The 17,294-nt window shown below is 38.0% G+C and overlaps 1 long non-coding RNA gene across 3 annotated transcripts; it reads right to left on the reverse strand.

Annotated features, from left to right (window-relative positions):
* Window positions 1-6: 6 nt before the first annotated feature.
* Window positions 7-12,589, reverse strand: LOC146448390 (uncharacterized). Of its 3 annotated transcripts, XR_014861093.1 has the most exons (5): window positions 12,188-12,589; window positions 5,159-5,232; window positions 2,635-2,901; window positions 1,837-1,905; window positions 16-652 (listed from the first exon to the last, which is right to left on the reverse strand). It is a non-coding gene; the product is annotated as an uncharacterized LOC146448390 (long non-coding RNA). The 3 variants fall into 3 exon arrangements; XR_014861092.1 differs by lacking the exons at window positions 2,635-2,901; window positions 5,159-5,232; window positions 12,188-12,589 and adding an exon at window positions 2,031-2,609 and having other exon boundaries at window positions 7-652; XR_014861091.1 differs by lacking the exons at window positions 5,159-5,232; window positions 12,188-12,589 and having other exon boundaries at window positions 26-652; window positions 2,635-3,443.
* Between the last annotated feature and the right edge of the window lie 4,705 nt (window positions 12,590-17,294).

Consider the following 17,294-nt stretch of genomic DNA (forward strand, 5'->3'; position numbering starts at 1 on the left):
TACCTTTTCTTCTTCATTGAGGAAATAAAAAAACAAAATAATATGCATGATGTGCATCAAATTTGATCAAGTTAAAACGTTTTTTTTTAGCATTTCTTGTAGCCAGCAGGTAGGCTTTGGCCTTTGGGTTTTGTACAAGGATGGAAGCAACAACTGGTGTTCCCATAACTATGCTCATGGGATGGGTGAATTAAGTAATAATATCTACTGGCTGAAGTGCAAATTAGGAAGAAACAAAGCAAGTATTTTCAGAATCGATTGGGCCGTGAGTCTTTTAGAGGCTACCGAAGCTGAAGTAGAGTTAAAATGACTGGGTTGGGGGAGGGAGATCACACACCGAAAATTGACTGATACGTTAAAGCAAAATTATGTAGCTGACGGTGAGTGAACCTTCTACGAAAACACACCTCTTATGGAGTGAAAAACGTTGTTCTTATATTTCTCTAGTCTGCTTCAATGAAGAAGATCTTACCATCCTAAAGTCAAAAAGAAAGTCGGCAGCAACCACGTCATTGTGACCAGGTACTGAAAAGTACTCAATATCGTTGTCTGTGTCAATCTCTACTTGCTCGACAAAGTTTGCTTCTTTCTCAGTAATGCGGACATTAAAATTCTCAGTCTTCGTCTTTAACTCAACATCAGAGGCTCGAATCTACCAGTGGAGATAAAAGAAGTTAAAATGTTAGGATTAATTTTTGGTGGATCGAGGAGGCCAAGCATTCCAGAAGGCTTCCCCATTATACATATTTAGTGACTGGGAGGTTCCGATTAAGAAGGCCAAGCTGTGAGATCCTATAAGCCTACAACTGAACCCAAATATAGTCTACCGGCTCAGAACGCGTCCCCCAAAGTTCCTTCTGCCAAAATCTTTACACCCAAAAGTCCACGAGAAAATTTTAAAACCCATTAAGTTCTCAGCTGCAAAACATCAAACCTGTAAAAGGCCTTTTCATCTACCATTCACTGTTATAACTGAGACCCTTTCCCTCCCCCCCCACCCCCCCCCCCCCCAACCCACTGTAGAAAGCATAGCCGCGCACCCCAGCGATGGAGGGTGTTTCAGGTTCTTTGGAAAGAGGGTTGATATTAATTGCAGATTTTTCTCTTTTTTGGTCTGAAGTAGAGTACAATTTTTAAAGGTGACTTGTTAATGCATAACTGAGCTATACTGGACAATGATTTTGAAACTTGCAAGGGAGAGCTTTAAATGGTTTTGGAGAGACATGCAGCGAACTAACGGTTAGCGCATTCACTCCATCAGTTGAACAGTCCGGATTGAAGACCTAGCTGGAGTAATAACTACACAACACAATTATTGTGTTCTGTCCAGTTGACCTATCTCAATCCTGAGGCCTGTAAATGGCACCGGCGAATTGTGACAAGTACTTGATTTAACCCTGAGATAGACTAGCATCGCATTTAGAAAGCAGAAGTAATACTCCTAGTGACTTCATGCTGGGCCTGTATCCTGTAATGGACTAGCGTTCCACCTAGGCTAGGGGAGAGTACTAAGACTCTTAATTCGCTTAATGCTGGGTACAGTTAAACTCCTAAGGCGCTTCATGCTTGTGGAAACTGGAGTTAGGCGCCCGGCCGAAAGGACGCCCTGCCTTCGTTGTATGCCGGCAGAACGGCTTCACTTGAGATAATTTTAAATTTAGTGAGAGAGCCTTTTGTAATTAGGTTATACTATATTTACCTATTTTATTATAGGTAATACCATGTACTCATGTAGATACATGAAGTGAACACTTTCCTTATAACCCGATCACATAAAAAAAAAAAATGCGTGGACACATCTACTGTCGAAAAAGCCAACAGGCTTAAACAACTTACCACTGAAGCTCTCATTTGACTGATACAGATCAACACAGTGAAGACGGCTGTGACAACAGCAGAAAATGCCTTATCATAAAAAGAAAATAATCATTGTCAGAAATTAAGAAATTGTGAAGGACATACGATTGACAACTGTACCTGGGTAAGTAGCGCCTCTAATTATTCATGCAAAGTCGACGACTTTCACTAACCGCTGAATATGTGTCAGTTACAGATCTGATGCGAAAAGAATCCGCGCGGCACCAAACCACAAAAGCGAGATGTTTTCATTCGAGAGGAATCCAACAAAGTACAATGATTCGCTAATTGTCGAGTTGGGCTTTTATAGAAGCGGCAGAACTGCTATATCGGTAGGATCTTTCTAACAAATTTACCCTACAGGAGTTAAATTAAAGAGCAGAACATTCGAATCGATTCTGACCCGATTTTCTTCAGATTCAAGTGATCGCTTTGTTTATGATTTTGTTCCCATGACAACTGCTGACTGTCATTTCGTCTCTGATGAAAAAGCTTTTGCAACGGATAGAAAAAAAGATGACATCAAACCACGTGAACAGATGAAATTAGAAAATTGAAATGATCTTAAATTCTAAGATTTATTATCTGACTTCCTCCTTAACGCACCCCGCAAAAAAGTGCTGTTCAAAATGCAACAAACCTATTTTCTCTGATAGATAAGTTCATAAAGAAACATCTAATTAAAAAGTACGTTAAATTAATAGAATCCATGCAGACCCGTTGTGTTTCTTTGACTGTTGAACGCTAAACAGAGTTCGTCAAGTGATCATCACTTACCATGGCTTGTGTTCCTGATATCTTAATTGCTCATGTACTTCACACTGATGAGTCTGTTTGCCTTGTGAAGAATCGTGATCAGGCTTATATAGCCATGAGTAATGCAAAGCTTCAAGAAAAACGAGTAGTATCTCTGTCAATATAACTCTCCTAGATTGGCAGCCGTTGGACAAGCTTTCCACGTTTAGTTAATCTCCTAGATTGGCAGTTTGTTCCGCGTTGCTCTGTGTACCGCAGTCACTGACACCAAAAGTATTTTTACGAAATCTAAAAGTGCAAATTCCAATTAGAGATAAAAAAAAGATCAAAATTGAAGCAATTAACCGGGAGAGAGGAAATCCATAGTCATGACTAATTTGAAAATTTAAATGTGTCGCTGAAATATTCGTTGTTTAATAGTCTTTTATCAATAAAATCATAAGAACGAATGAAAATGCATTGCAGTAGTCTGTGTCCGAAGAAATAAATACTTGTTCCTCGCCAGCTGAAAAGGAAACTAAAACGAGTTCAAGGTCAGCAATAACATGACAAAAATGGGTTTGCCTTGTGAAGAATCGTGATCAGGCTTACATAGCCTTGAGTAACTGAATGCAAATCTTGAAGAAAAACGAGTAGTATCTCTGTCAATTAACTCTCCAAGATTGGCAGCCGTTGGACAGGCTTTTCATGTTTAGTTAATCCCCTAGATTGGCAGTTTGTTCCGCGTTGCTCTGTGTACCGTAGTCACTGACACCAAAAGTTTTAATAAAATTCCAACTAGAGATATAAAAAGATCAAAATTGAAGCAATTAAGCGGGAAAGAGGAAATCCATAGTCATGACCAATTTGAAAATTTAACGTGTCGCTGAAATATTCGTTGTTAATAGTCTTTTATCAATAAAATCATAAGAACGAATGAAAATGCATTGCAGTAGTCTGTGTCCGAAGAAATAAATACTTGTTCCTCGCCAGCTGAAAAGGAAACTAAAACGAGTTCAAGGTCAGCAATAACATGACAAAAATGGGTTTGCCTTGTGAAGAATCGTGATCAGGCTTACATAGCCTTGAGTAACTGAATGCAAATCTTGAAGAAAAACGAGTAGTATCTCTGTCAATTAACTCTCCAAGATTGGCAGCCGTTGGACAGGCTTTTCATGTTTAGTTAATCCCCTAGATTGGCAGTTTGTTCCGCGTTGCTCTGTGTACCGTAGTCACTGACACCAAAAGTTTTAATAAAATTCCAACTAGAGATATAAAAAGATCAAAATTGAAGCAATTAAGCGGGAAAGAGGAAATCCATAGTCATGACCAATTTGAAAATTTAACGTGTCGCTGAAATACTCGTTGTTAATAGTCTTTTATCAATAAAATCATAAGAACGAATGAAAATGCATTGCAGTAGTCTGTGTCCGAAGAAATAAATACTTGTTCCTCGCCAGCTGAAAAGGAAACTAAAACGAGTTCAAGGTCAGCAATAACATGACAAAAATGGGTTTGCCTTGTGAAGAATCGTGATCAGGCTTACATAGCCTTGAGTAACTGAATGCAAATCTTGAAGAAAAACGAGTAGTATCTCTGTCAATTAACTCTCCAAGATTGGCAGCCGTTGGACAGGCTTTTCATGTTTAGTTAATCCCCTAGATTGGCAGTTTGTTCCGCGTTGCTCTGTGTACCGTAGTCACTGACACCAAAAGTTTTAATAAAATTCCAACTAGAGATATAAAAAGATCAAAATTGAAGCAATTAAGCGGGAAAGAGGAAATCCATAGTCATGACCAATTTGAAAATTTAACGTGTCGCTGAAATACTCGTTGTTAATAGTCTTTTATCAATAAAATCATAAGAACGAATGAAAATGCATTGCAGTAGTCTGTGTCCGAAGAAATAAATACTTGTTCCTCGCCAGCTGAAAAGGAAACTAAAACGAGTTCAAGGTCAGCAATAACAAGACACAGAAATCGAAGAAAACTTAAAAATGAATGTTAATTGGCAACTTTAAAATAGTTGCTAAGTAAACAAAAGGAAAGGTCAAGTCAGGTAATATTCCAATTACTTACTTAGCCAATCAGACAAAGGCAAGCGCTGAAACGACGTGACAAAGTAACTTGAATAACTTAGCCACTCCATGAAAATTCCGCCGAGTAGAAATGATTCATCTAAGACTTAAACAACCTGAGCAGCATGACCTTAAGGTTTTTTTTAACTTATCCACGTTGGACAGTCTTGCAAGCAATCAACTGCAAGCGTTGCGTACACGTATTTGTGTGAAAAATTTGCCAAAGGCGGAAAACCAGGATTGAGACCAACAAAAGAAGAAACTGAATCAATTTGTAACGTAAACTGCAAATTGCTGATAAAAGAATAGAAAACAACAACAAAAACGGAAGAGCTGCTTGTGAAAGTCAGTTTTTTCCCACGGCAAGGAGCAAAATAAAACACCCTTTTTTTTACTTTTACCAGTAGCAACCTGTAAACCGAAAAAACAAATTATTTCTTTTAAGTGTTTGTGTGGGCAATCTTTAAGCGTTTTACTCGGTTCATTCACCTTGTGTAGTGCATCAGCGCCGGTAGAAACCCATCGATCCTGAATGGAAATTTGGTGACTTGAATTTTAGTCAGCTGTGAAAGCAGAAAAATAAAGGAAATGTATCTTTTGTCATAAGAACGCAGTGGTAACAATAATTTTTCACAAAAGTACCCAGTTCCTTCCGAACTGAAATATTCATGCTCGGTGCTATTTTCTTTTTCGCTATACGAAGAAACACAAAAAGTATACATTTTGTTTTATTGACATGTTAAGTCATCTGTCTGCAGTAGAAGCTTCACACACGTTTCCTTTGCTAAGCAAAACGTCTGTGTTGCCTAGCCTGGTGTAAATCGCCCTATGAAAACGAAAAGGGGAAGCTAGAAATAGGCCTGGGAGAAAGCCGTTAAGGGCCGACTAGACAAGTCCGGGCAAACACTAATAAAACTGTCGATGTAACCACTAAACCCATAGCACTGCTGAAAACTGAGAAAGGTGATGTTTTTTTTGTTTTGTGTTTTTTTTGTTTTTAGTTATCTCTCAACATATGCCAGGATTGACAATCAATTCCTGTTTCGCTCAAGGAAAAAGAAGTTCCGTATACCGGAAAGCTAATTTCCTCATAATAACTTATAAATAATCTGGTCAAAAAATCTTCGATTGTTGTAAACAGACCGTTTGGCAGGCTTATTAACTCCTTGCTAAAAATAGGCTATTGTAGTCACGACCCTAACATTTCATTCCGGTGGCATCTGTTTGTGACTTAATCGCCTCAGATATTAATTTTCGGCGCATGCTTTCTTAGCTGAAAAGTTACTTGCAGAAAGGTTTAGCAAAGGGGATGTTATTTCCCGAATTTACGAGCGGTTGCTGGCTTAATTAGCGAAATGTTAGTTGACCTTATTTCGAATTTTTGAAGAAATAATTATTTGCCCCTTTGAAACAGTAGGAATAAATTTTACAACGGCATGAAAAAATGAGCTGACATTTTGCCAACGAAAATTTCAGATTTTCTTTACCACTAAATCGGCGAATCAGGGCGTGCAACGAAAACAATTATGGAAAGCAAACTTCTTGAAATGTTTCTGTGTCAGCTAATACTTCTGATTTGCCCGGATGCTTTAGTTGAAAACGGGGAGGTAGCCGGACTTTAAACAGAGGTGAGGCAAACTTGCCCCTTTGATTCATTTTTGCTCCAGTACACTGGAAACTCGAGTTCAATTAAAAATGCATGGAACAGAACCTTGATACTGTATAAGGAACCCTTGATATAACGAACCAAGTTTCTTTGTCCCTTGGCAGTTTGTTAAATCTAGGTTCTACTGTAACTGTTTATAGAAATAAACGCGACGGCCAGGATCAAAATTATTGTTAACTTGGATCCAGGCCGTAGCTTCTCTCTTCTATTTTTCTGTGGTAATATTTGAAGTAAACTCTTACTTCTGGTAAATAAATATGCGAGTGTAAACCGAAAAACTGGAGCTCAAATAAATGCGCCCATTTTATTTTGGGCCGTCTTGTCCGTAGTCGGACACAAACAACGGCTGCGAAGGATACCTGCGGAAGGGAGACAACCTTAATAAAGGTCAATGTACGTCACGCATGACTAGTATTTCTGAGAATTATGAAATGAATATTCGAATTCCTCTTTGTAATCTAATGTCCGGTATTTGAATAGGATGTAAAAAGACTTGGGAAACAACTGTAATTTTTTAAATACTTAATGCCGTAATGGAATAAAAAACATTCACAGGCTTTCACAGACGGTCAATAAACTAAAGAAATTTCTGCGAGAATTCCGAAATCTCGTTGCGATGTTAAAAACCGACAAAGGCCAACACTAAAATCAGGAATCCGGAATCCGGAATCCGGAATCCGGAATTGGAAATAAGTTTCTTACAACGGAGCGAGAAATATTTAATGGTGAAATATATGGGCCAGCTATTTAAACAGAGTCTGAACCTAGGCCACGGCTTAAGACAATCAGTGGGTTTTCAGTTTGTTCCGCGTTGCTCTGTGTATCGTAGTCACTAACACCAAAAGTATTTTCCCTAAATCTAAAAGTGGATATTCTAATTAGTGATAAAAAAAAAAAAGGATAAAATCTGAAGCAGTTAAGCGGGAAAGAGGAAATCCATAGTCATGACTAATTTGAAAATTTAAATGTGTCGCTGAAATACTCGTTGTTTAATAGTCTTTTATCAATAAAATCATAAGAACGAATGAAAATGCATTTCAGTAGTCTGTGTCCGAAGAAATAAATACTTGTTCCTCGCCAGCTGAAAAGGAAACTAAAACGAGTTCAAGGTCAGCAATAAGAATACACAGAAATCGAAGAAAACTGAAAAATGAATGCTAATTGTCAACTTTAAAATAGTTTTTTGTTTTTAAGTCATGTCTCAACATATGCCAGGATTGACAGTCAATTCCTGTTTCGCTTGAGGAAAAAGAAGTCAATTCCGTATACCGGAAAAGCTAAGTTCCTCAAAATAACTTATAAATAATTTGGTCAAAGAAATCATTCTTCGATTGTTGTAAACAGACCGTTTGGCAGGCTCATTCATTCCTTGTTATTAAGAAAGGGCTATTGTAATCACGAGCTTAACATTTCATTCCGTTTGCATCTGTTTGTGACAGAAATTCGGCGTATGCTTAGCTGAAAAGTTAGTAACGGAAACGTTTAGCAAAGGCAATGTTATTTCCCGAATTTACGAGCTGTTGTTGGCTTAATTAGCGGAATGTTATTTGACCTTATTTCGCACTTTTAAAGAAATATTTGCGCCTTTGAAAACGGTAGGAATTAGTTTTACTGGTACGAAAAACTGAGGCTGACGCTCTGTCAGCGCGTAAGAGGAGCGAAGTCTGTTGAGAATCATTTGGTTGATTTACTGATTTTATTCCGGGTCGTAATTTACTTATTTATTACACGGAATGCCCGTAGGGCATGACGTGTCTAGGTTTCGGTCGGGTATCTTTTTTTTCATCGGTGTCGCAAATGTGCACATTAATTTATGCATTAAACTCTGTCCTCCCCTAGTAAGGATATTTTGTTCTGATTGTCTTCAACAGAAGCGGCCCAATCAAAATCTATTTTTCAGGCACATATCACGAGAGAGGGGACCGACTCATCACTTCTGTGTGACGTCAAATCATCATTTGATTTATTCATTAAAACTAGATTAAATTCTTCCCTCTCCCAGAAGGGATCTATTGTTTTGATTGTCTTGAACAAAAGCGGCCCAATCAAACTCCATTATCTGCGCGTATATCACGAGGGAGGGGACCCACTCATCTCTACTTGTGTGACGTCAAAGCAAATCATCATTTGGAAAGGTTGTTTTCGTTCAATGGCGGCCACATGTCTGAATTTAAGACTCCGGATCTGCCGTTTTCAGAGAGAAAACCAACCTTTTTCAAGCAGTAAATCGAAATAATAACTTCTAGGTAGTACTCGACAGTTGAAACGGCGGAAATTGGGAGAGTTCACAGCAAAGAAAATCCGCTTTAAAAAACAGATCGAATGATCAACGCGAAGGATTAGAGCTAGAGGAGGCCAGACCAGTTCAGCGGGGTCATGACGTTATTGCATAGTTATAGTTATTTCTGGTATGATTCCTAGTAACACAACGATAAGTATCACGCAATATATCTGAATAAAACCATTCAGACAATTATTTCAATGGCCAAGGGAGGATATTTTTTAAATATCTGCGAAACATACAATGGGGAATAATTGGGGCTACATTAAGCATTCCGTGTAATGCCATTAGAGGGGCATCTTGTTTTATATGGTTTATCCACAAATACTGAATCATTCTCGAACTACCCAATTTGCCGTGTTGCTGTGAGATGTTTGTCATTGGTGTTTTGCTGCGTCATTAAAGGCCGTCGATAAAACCGGGAACATGGAACATTCCGGAACATTCCGGAACATTCCGGAACATCCCGGAACACGAAAAAAAAATTAAGATTAAATAAAAAATAATAATAATAAATTAAACAAAAATAAACGAAAACATGAAAAAAAAGTGAGTATATTTACATAAAATGAAATTACATTGTATCCGAAAAAAATTCATATAAGAAGAAGTACGGAGTAGATGGGAGGGTAGTATAAATGGAGTATGTACTTCAATGGTATGTACTTCATGTATCCCTTATTATAATAGGGGATATATGAAGTACCTACGATAAATGGGGTGTTGTAACTGACCACACTGAATGAAGGCGCAAGTACTTTCCCGCTATTTGCAGCACGTGCTTATCGCCTTCTACGCCAGAATTGGATCAGTTCCGGCTCGGCTGACCAAAGAATCAATTTCCTGATGTTCGGAGTGGAGCTAAAAGTCGTTCGCGCAGTCTTTTTACCAAAACCCTCCCGGGCTTCGCCTAGGGCCTCCCGTTCCGTATTTGTACTCCTTTGTTGGTCGTTCGGGAGCTTGGACCCGTTTCTCGAACGAAAGCCACGAAAACTTCTCTTCCCTTCCAATGAGACCAAACCGAGAATCAACAGAATGCGGCAACCTCTATCATGTCGCTGTCGTGTTAGGTTTTCTAAGCAGTCCGATCAGCCTTGCAGAAATTTGAGTCATTTATATTTTTGGCTGATTAGATCTTTCACAGATCCTGCGTATACTTGCAGCATTTTCGTTGTGCGGTTCCTTGTAGATTGTTTGCTTTTACAAAGCTCCTCTCTATGCTTATAACTATTTTTCATATGAACAAAATTTCCTGTTAGGCCTGTTTGTTTTTAAGATAAAATCCACCGAAAATAGCCGGAACTGATCAGTTTCTGGCGTAGCGGACGATAAGCACGTGCTGCAAATGGCGGGAAAGTTCTTGCGCCTTCATCCAGTGTGGTCAGTTCAACACCCCATTTACACTACCGTCCCACCTCTCCACCTACTCCGTAATTCTTCTTATATGATTTTTTTTTCGGATACAATGTAATTTCATTTTATATAAATATACACACTTTTTTTCATTTTTTTCTTTATTTTTGTTTAATTTATTATTATTATTTTTTTTGTATCTTAATTTTTTTTTCTTGTTCCGGGATGTTCCGGAATGTTCCGGAATGTTCCGGAATATTCCATGTTCCGTGTTTTATCGACGGCCGATATTTGTGGTCTCATGTTGATTTTTTGGCCGTCGATAAAACCTGGAACATGGAATATTCCGGAACATTCCGGAACATCCCGGAATATCCCGGAACATCCCGGAACACGAGAAATATGGTAATAAAAAAATTAAGATACACACACAAAAAAAAAAATGAAATAAAATAAAAATAAAGGGAAAATGAAAAAAAATATTGTGTGTATGAAATTACATTGTATCTGAAAGAAATTCATTTAAGAAGAAGTACGGAGTAGGTGGGGCGGTAGGATATAAATGGGGTGTTGTAACTGACCACACTGAATGAAGGCTCAAGTACTTTCCAGCCATTTGTAGCACCTGTTTATCGTCCGCTGCGCCAGAAATGGAACATTTCCAGCTCGGCTGGAATACGAGAATGAGCACGGATCACCCTCAGGCGTTCCTCCGCCGTATTTTCTTCTTTCGTTTTGCGCAAAATTCCTGTTTCAAAACCAATTATTCGGTAAATGGAAGGGGTTTTGTAGCTCCAAACCAGCTGTAAATGACAGTTCGCTTATGGTTAAGACACAGAGACGGTCAGGCGTCTTTTACTGACAAATAATGCGCTTCTTGAAACTCTTGCCTAATTCCACACCACAATATGTGATTTTTCCTAACCTATTTCAGACACGATCTTCTTGTCGATTGCATACCATCCAAATTCTCCAAATGATCAAGTTAACCCGCTAGAAACAAAGAAGAAGCTAAATTGGTTCAAAGACCGATATGAATGTCAAACATGTGAGTAGGACTTTGTTAGGCCTTCCAACTCCCTTTTGCTCGTGAAAATTATATCCAATTCCAGACCAGCCTCACCCTATTCAGCAAAAAGTGGTCAAAATCTATGCACTACTTCACACTAAAAAGGCTTTCGCGGTCAAAAGCGCACTTAAATTTAAACAGGACTTATCCTTGTTAATCACAAATTGATAGAAGACGTTGTTTTTATGTGCGTCATTCATGGAAAGTTTAAATATCTTCTTTTCAATTCACCATAAGGGTCGTTTTTCATTACGAAGGTATTACATTGTAGGTATTAATTTAAATGTAAAAGCGCCGACTCGGAGATGTTAAGCTTTAAGGATTGTTAACCACTTTAAATCTCTTCTAATGAAGACCTTACCTGATAATATATATTACGAAATTTCGCTCTCTATGCAAACGTCGTCTTTAAGTCAACATTTAATTTCAATCATTTAAGTTTAAGTGGGAGGCTCCCTAAGTTCCTCATAACCCAAATTGCGCCTTCATTCAGCATTTCAGTGTGGTCAGTTACAACACCCCATTTATCCTACCGTCCCAGCTACTCCGTACTTCTTTTTGTATGAATTTCTTTCGGATACAATGTGATTTCATTTTACATAAAAAAACACACACACCTTTTGTTTTCATTTTTTCCTTCATTTTTTTTTTGTTTTCATTGTTTTTTATCTTAATTTTTTTTATTATTATCATTTTTTTTTTCGTGTTCCGGGATGTTCCGGAATGTTCCATGCCTGATTTTTTGTACTGTGTGGGCGACCATTTTGAATTTTTTTTTTTTTAACCGTGGTAACAATCATTTTTCATTGACGGGAGATAAAGAGTGAATTAGACTTAATTTCTGGTGTCCCGAAAATTGCGTTTGACAAGGACGTCATTACATTTCAACTAAACAGTCAACTTTTCGCTAGCAGTAAAGATTTCCGTATTTTTTACCCCAAGTCACATATCTCACCATTAGGGACCGTTCATTATTTAGCGGAGAGGAAGGGGGGGGGGGGGGGGGGAACTGGGTGAAAAATTCCCAAAAAATCCTTTTTTTATCAAGACCCCCCTCAATAAACGAAAAAAAAATTTAGGGCCCCCCTATTCTATTGGAGAAATATTTCAATGCCCCCCTTCCTTTCCAACTATAATTACTAAATTTACCATTGTGAAATGAACACATTTCGCCATAAGCCTGCCGCTCTTCCGCTGCGTGTAGTGGTTATTAACTGGGGGTGTAGCTCGCCATCCGATGTGCAATCTGAGCTGCCAAATTCTTCTACAATTTCTTCCTCCGAGTCATCACTGGTGGCGTCTGTGTCTTCATCACATATCGGCCGGGCTGTAAATTGCACTTGTCCAGTGTTTGATCGGCACGTGTGACAGGTGATACGCTTAATATTGTCCAACTTTTTCCCAGATTTTGGCAGACGATGATAGTTCAAATATTTATCTAATTCAGAAACAGTTTATTTAATCCTTCATTTCATGACTGTTAGTTCCTCCCAACTTAAAAAGCCGGGAAATCTGAACCCGAGCCTGGTAGTCATCAACAGATCATCTTGGTTTGCCTTGATCATTGTTGAGAGGCGTTCTCCAACCAGGAAGAAAGTATGGAGGGTTGGCCTGGTCCGCAACCGGCTGATGAACTTTCGAAAGTTCAGGCCCAATCCAGTGGTGAGTACCATCCAGGTGTTCTCTGCATCCCTCTCTAATAAACTCTGTAAACAGTTCTCCATGCTTACAATGAGATTTCTGGAAATTTGCGGTTTTCTCTATGTAGCATGACCCTGGAACCTTCTTTCTGGCATTGTCAGAGGTGCACTTCTGATAGCTTGGCAAATGTTCTTCATTGAAGAAAAACATGTTCTCCATTTTTTGTGACTTGTGAGCAGTGATGTACTCTGATGATACAGGAGCATCGTCTACCCTTTTTTGCACCTCCTCAGCTACCATCCAGGCATTTCTCTCCATTCTTCTCTCTTCATACACTTCATATTCATTCAATGCTATCTATCTCCTCTGGTGTCATCCCTTCAAACCTCTTCTGAAATTAAATTCCCACTAAACTGTGCTGCCATTTACCACAGCATCTCCGATAGCACTGTTTAAGATGCGATTAAGATGATGATGAGGTGTAGGAGGAACAAATCAATGAATACATTTTCCAGGAGACTAGTATTGTATTTATTAATTACGTAGTTATTAAAAATGTTCACATTTACTGTACATACACATCTTGAATGTCACACTTCTCTTATATGGATTCCTTTATTTTGCAGAACAGTTCAACTACTCAATAACATACATCTGTAGTAGATTTTAATATAAATCTTGTGGTTTCTTGACCCACTGCTGCACTTGTAGAACTGGGATAACAACTATACAATTTAATAATAGTTCAGTTGCTGTTGCATTGCTGTAAATATGTGTATAATTATGCTAGATTTTTAGTACTGTTTTAAGTAATACCATGTACAAAAGGTTAACTTCTCCATTTTAAACATTGACCTTTTTTAAAATTTCAAGGCCCCCCTCCATAACCCAGCAATTACTCTAGGACCCCCCTCTTTTTAGTGGCCAAAATTTCACTCCCCCCCCCCCTAAAATCATCCAGTCACCCACCCTCCGATAAGGAATTTGCCGCAAAAAACAACAGTATATACATCTGAGTCAAAGTTTGGACCCCCCCCCCCCCCCTCCTCCTCCCTTATCCAAAATTCCTGGATCTGCCCCCTGTAGCTGTAAGCTTTATTATTACTATCTGTGACAAAAAGATAGTATTTTGGGTAGGTTAAATCAAAGGCTCCTGTGAGCCAACTCGTGAATGCAGATGACACATAGTAATTGCAATTTAGACGGCTACGGAAACTTCCTCAAAAGCTAAAAGAAATTATATCTTTGCCCGATTATGTAACGAAAAATGACCATTCTTGTACTATTAAAATGATTGTCAAATTATTCTGTACAGATTGAATAAGCCATTATTCTGATGTGCCGATTAAAAAATATCACGTGTTTTTTTTAATCAAAGTTTATAGGAGCACGCCATGTGCAGCTACGTCATGCAAATTCGTGTGATAGTCCGCGGCTACTGGATTTCGCGATCGGGCTAGTGGATTCTAACCATCACTTGCCCGATGGGCAAGTGAAGTTTTTTTGGGAATTAAAATTACAAAATTACTGTAGGGCAAGCCGATCTCACAAAGGGAAATATGTTCAACAAAGTATCGCATTACGATTCATGCCCGACATAAATGCGTGAAATTTTTCCTTTGGAGTTCAGTCCACGCAATCCTCAAGTAAAAATAATGAACTATGACAAGCTCTTGCTAAATAAGAATTATTTATCGACCGCGTCCTTTTGCTTTCCCATAAATTACCAGTTGTAAATTTCGAAAATGAAACATTTTTTCCCTTTGAAACCTCTATGAAAGCTGACAAGATCTTAAAAGTGTTCATTTCACCAGAAATTTGCATAATTTTGTTTACGACGTCAATGATGCGTGACATGGCACGTTCCGCTTTCGCGTGAAAACTGACAAATTAAATTATTTTTTAATTAAATTATTTTTAAATTAAATTATTTTTAATTCTTGAAAGAAACCGCACTTCGTAGAAAAAAACGAAAAAATCCTATAACTTTGCTCAGATTCAACGAAAAATCCCCATTCTTACACCAAAATGATTGTCAAATTATTCTCTACAGAATGAATGAGAGAATTCTGACGCGTCGTGAAACAAATTTTCAGGTTTTTTTTTTTTTCACTAATTGAGTTTACGACCCCGGACTTTGTGAAAAACTGAAAAAACTTGAAACTTTGCTCAGATTGAACGAAAAATCGCCATTCTTGCACTAAATGATCGTCAAATTATTCTCTACATATTGAATAAGAATTTCCTGATGCGCCATGAACAACAAATGTTCGCGTGTTTTTTTCCACTAATTGAATTTAAAACTCATTCACTGCGCACGCCCGAAAGTTAACGACAAAACCGACTGATCGACTGATCGACTGATCGACCAAGTCGAGAGTCAGCTATCGCTATAACTCGTTCATTGCGCATGCGCGCATTCACGAGTTAAAAAGTGCTACACGAATGTTGGATAGTTTTCAGATAGGCTATTTCTTTTTACTATCGCTAGCTGACAAAGATAGCTTTTGGGTAGGTTAATTATCATAGTGCTTATACATGAGTGTTGGAGTTTGACTATTTGTTAACTATCTGATAGATAGATAGATATCAGTTAGCTTTAAACTATAGGTAAAAGATAGCTATCCACTTTCTACAAAACCTCTTGGATAGCAAAAAGTCAACTAGGAATAAGATAGTGGCATTACTAGCATAAAGTTAGTAAAAAAACTAGTAATAAGATATGATCGTTTCTGCCTGGTAAAATGCGAGTCTGAGACTTATAGAAAACAAAAATGTGCTACGTTTTAAGAAGGCAAGCCGTTTATCTATAGCAAACCAAGTTCCTTAAATACTGCCTTAAAATAAATGCCATAGGCTGAATTGCAGGAAATCTTAGGTTAAGTTTTGAAAATTTCTCTGACCTCATAATTTTTGAAGGGCTGTAAAAACTGAGCAAGTTGTTGAACTTATTGTTCCCCAAGTGACTATGACCTTCGTTGAAATTTTCTACCAAACATCCATGTTTTACTTTTATAGTTGAATCTTTGAGGATTGTGCATTCCGGATTCCGGATTCCGGTTTCCAGATTCCTGATTTTTAGGTAAAACCATCAGTTTCGCTGCCACTTACGAATTGTTGCTTCCTTTAATAGGCCTTATCACGGTTTTCGACGCCATTTTGACGAGTAGGCAAACACGTCTGAAATAACAGTGTTTGTATGGAAATCCGATGTCAAATAACTTTCATAAAACATCGCTTCTGAAAAATTCATGAATTGGAAACTTTTACCACTAGTAAAAGGATTCTAAGAAAAAAATTGGAGGGATGTAGCTGTGCTAGAAAGCGTCCAGTCGTGTTTTGAATTTTCCATACATATGTCTGTATAGCGAACCAGCCGTGAACTGCTACTAAAAATAGTTCGCGGGAAAAAAATACAGACAAATGTATGGAAAGTTCAAAACACGACTAGACGCTTTCTGGCACAGCTACATCCCTCCAAACTTTTCTCTTAAAATCCTTTTACTAGTGCTAAAAGTTTCCAATTGATGAGTTTTTCAGAAGCGATGTTTTATGAAAATTATTTGACATCGGATTCCCATACAAACACTGTTATTTCAGACGTGTTTGCCTACTCGTCAAAATGGCGTCGAAAACCGTGATAAGGCCTATTACGGAATGCTAGCTGGTCTTATTTAGCGCTTTGAATGACATATTTGCGCTACCAAAAAAGAAAGGAATTGGTTTTTCATTGCAAAATTTAACAACAACAACAACAACAACAACAACAAAACTAGTTTTTCTCAAGATTAAAATCAGCGGTCTTTGAATCAGATTTTCAGCTGCAAAAGTCCGTTGGTTCGCCATGAATTCGAATGAATAATAGGCCTTATCACGGTTTCCGACGCCATTTTGACGAGTAGGCAAACACGTCTGAAATAACAGTGTTTGTATGGAAATCCGATGTCAAATAATTTTCATAAAACATCGCTTCTGAAAAATTCATGAATTGGAAACTTTTAGGACTATGCAAAGGATTTTAAGAAAAAAAAAATGGAGGGATGTAGCTGTGCCAGAAAGCGTCCAGTCATGTTTTGAACTTTCCATACATTTGTCTGTATAGCGAACCAGCCGTGAACTGCTACTAAAAATAGTTCGCGGGAAAAAAATACAGGGAAATGTATGGAAAGTTCAAAACACGACTGGACGCTTTCTGGCACAGCTACATCCCTCCAATTTTTTTCTTAAAATCTTTTGCATAGTGCTAAAAGTTTCCAATTGATGAGTTTTTCAGAAGCGATGTTTAATGAAAATTATTTGACATCGGATTTCCATACAAACACTGTTATTTCAGACGTGTTTGCCTACTCGTCAAAATGGCGTGGAAAACCGTGATAAGGCCTATACAAAGCCTGAAAGGCGTCATAGAAAGTTGAAAGCTGGTTACAATTATTTCGATATCATATTAAAATATAACTCTAATTTTTGCATCGGCCTACAATATTTAAGTTTGAAGAAATGCTGTGTCACTAGCAGGTCGTGCGCTGCCATGTGATATGTAAATAAACGTAATAAAAATGACAGATCCTTGTTGACAAGACTCTAAAACAGATTAATTCAAGTCACGTCTCTAGGA

Source organism: Pavona decussata, unplaced genomic scaffold (assembly GCF_977016875.1).
Source record: "Pavona decussata unplaced genomic scaffold, jaPavDecu1.1 SCAFFOLD_944, whole genome shotgun sequence".
NCBI classification, from domain to species: domain Eukaryota; kingdom Metazoa; phylum Cnidaria; class Anthozoa; order Scleractinia; family Agariciidae; genus Pavona; species Pavona decussata.